The sequence below is a fragment of the Euphorbia lathyris genome, chromosome 8 (assembly GCF_963576675.1).
Source record: "Euphorbia lathyris chromosome 8, ddEupLath1.1, whole genome shotgun sequence".
Classification (NCBI taxonomy): domain Eukaryota; kingdom Viridiplantae; phylum Streptophyta; class Magnoliopsida; order Malpighiales; family Euphorbiaceae; genus Euphorbia; species Euphorbia lathyris.
In genome coordinates, this window is record NC_088917.1 from 37,386,508 (window position 1) to 37,389,267 (window position 2,760).

The 2,760-nt window shown below is 40.4% G+C and overlaps 1 non-coding gene across 1 annotated transcript; it reads left to right on the top strand.

Moving 5' to 3' along the window:
• Positions 1–510: 510 nt before the first annotated feature.
• Positions 511–617, top strand: LOC136204967 (small nucleolar RNA R71). Its single transcript, XR_010675777.1, has one exon. It is a non-coding gene; the product is annotated as a small nucleolar RNA R71 (small nucleolar RNA).
• The last annotated feature ends 2,143 nt before the right edge of the window (positions 618–2,760 follow it).

A 2,760-nucleotide genomic window follows, 5' to 3' on the forward strand; every position in this document is an offset into this window, starting at 1 on the left:
GTGAGCCTTGCGGTACCGAACGCCGTGAGGCGCATCAGCTGCCCGGTCCATCCGAAGTTCGGATGATTTCTTGTGGCTGGGTTGTAGGTATTTGAGTATGGGTTTGGTGGGTTCCTTTGATTATATCCAGCATAATCACATTGCTCCTGCTCACCTTTCCCTTGCTTGACTCCAGGACAATTTATGTTGAAATGAGGTCCTCCACAAAAATCACAAACATCATTGAATGGCGGTTCACTGTGAATGGATGATACATTAATCTTGCTGAGCTGCTTTGCAATCTGTTCCACCTGGGTGGTCAGTTTTGACACAACATCATCATTCCCTGCTCTTTTTCCTTCACTCCTAGCTGAGTGCCAGTTATAGCTCGTGCTTACGAATTTCTCAACAAGGTTGTACAAGGCTTGTGGTTCAAGATCTTCGGGGTTACCATTGGCAATGGATTCAATCTGGATTTTATAAATGTTGGTGACTCCATTGTAAAAATTCAGCACTTGCATCCACATGGGGATGCCATGATTTGGTACACTTCTTAATAATTCCTTGTACCTTTCCCATGCCTCGGCTAAGGATTCATCCTCTTCTTGCACGAAATGGGATACCTCATTCCTGAGTTTAATGGCTTGTCTTGGCGGAAAATATTTCATTAGAAAAGCACTGGCCATTTCTTCCCAAGTGGTAATCGTTCCTGGCTGTAAGTTCTTTAACAAGTTCTTTGCTTTGTCCTTGAGAGAAAAAGGAAACAGCTTTAGCCTTATCACACCATCGGAAACTCCTCGGTTTGATCTGAAAGTGTTGCACAGTGTTATGAACTCATGGTTATGCCTGTTTGGATCTTCCGACTGGAATCCATTGAATTGCACTGCGGCCTGCAACATTTGTATCATCGATGCTTTCACTTCAAATATGTTGTTTCCTTCGTTAGGCAACACAATGCATGACGAGTGTCCTTTCGTGGTTAGCCTGGAATAGTCTCTGATCCTCATAACTGGAGGATTGTTATTTTCTCCTTCCTCTTCCTGATTAGGTTGAACCGGTTGTTCTGGTTGTACTCTTCCAGCCATCCTTCTTTCTCTTTGTCGCTCTCGTTGTCTAGCTCGTCGAGCTCCCACTCGGTTTCGTCTACACGTTCTCTCTAATTCGAGATCGATAGGAAAAAATGGAGGTCCAGCTCTGCGCATAAACAATGAGAGAACTCCTTCTGGCTGCACTATTTAGTAGATAGATTAAAAACACCTTGTTTCACAGAAATTTTCAGATAAATTTTGTTGCTTTGAATCCCCGGCAACGACGCCAAAAACTTTTTGTCCTCTAAACAGACTCTAGCAAGTGCACTAGATACAAGTAAGAAAGTGATAAGTAGAGTATCGTCTCCACAGGGATTGATGACCAAACTTTATAAGAAAAACCTTGTAGAACAGGGTGTTCGTGGTGTATGAATTCTTTAGTTGAGAAATGATCTTGATCAGATTACTGAGAAATACTAAATATAAAGATTAAACCTTGGAAAATGTGTTTTGGTTATGATAACAAGAGAGAACAGGCTAAGCCAAAGCGGAACAGGTTACATACAGCATCTAAGATCCTATTTATTCATGAATGTCATAAAGTGAAGTCAAGGTCTCTGCTTTAAGGCTCACTTAAGTCAACTCTCGTGTGTTCTTAAGATTCTAAGATGTACTACAACGTTAAGCATCCTTAATGTTGGTTCTTTCTTGCATTACGACCGAAACAACATTTCTGTTAAGAAAACCCTTGATACAATCCCCTAGCATTCCTGTGTCGGGGTTTGGACGTTTGATAAAAAGATCCATGAAGATGAAAGCAGTTCCCTATCATTCATCATTCACTAAGATAGATGCATATAATCATGCTAATAAGGACTTATCAAACACATCAACATATATTAACATTCATTCATAAAAAGGAAATAGATAACTTACATAACCAGCCCTTGCTGGCCTAGCCCATTCAAAACGACTACTCACTCATACTGCCGAGTGAACAGTCTACTTCCCTTCTATAGAGCTCTATCAATGGAGTCATCTTCCTCGAGAGCTCTTCTCTCTACCAAAAGGTCTATTTTTCAGTTCACAAAAAGATAAAGACAATCAGATACCCTTTCCCTTCTCCCACTACGTCTATTTAAGGGAAAAGAAAAGGTCAACACCGTACTGAAAGTATCCGAGAAAAATATTACAAAATCCAACCAAATTGTTCACAAATCCTAGAATGCTAGAAGTGGTTAAGATCCTTTTGACCCTTGAACACTCAAGGGTCGAACTTTCTTGTCATCATGCTACTTTTAATTGCTCTTATCCGCCTTTCCTGCCTGCCGCTCCTGTTGTCTGTCTTGTCGCTATCCGTCATCAGAAATTGCAGCATTAGACCGCTGGATCAGAGGTTGCATGACTCCTCCTGGTATGCGCGAAACAGGCTGCTTACAGTCTGTTCGACTTAATCTTTCATCATCTGCATAAAAACACTTATAAGACCTTCTTTCTCGTAATTTAACCCTAAAAACACCCTTAATTTAGTACAAATAACATGTTAAATTATAGTCAAATTCATGCCTAACAAATACCCCCAAATTGAATCTTTGCTTGTCCTCAAGTAAACAACAGATAGAAAACAAGTTATCTATAGGGAAAGAGTTAGGAATGAAAGAATACGAAAGAAGGGTTTGAGGGGATCACAGAGAGGAAGGGATTTATACAGATTATTTGTTCTCGGAAAATATCAACAGAAAAACGCAGATCA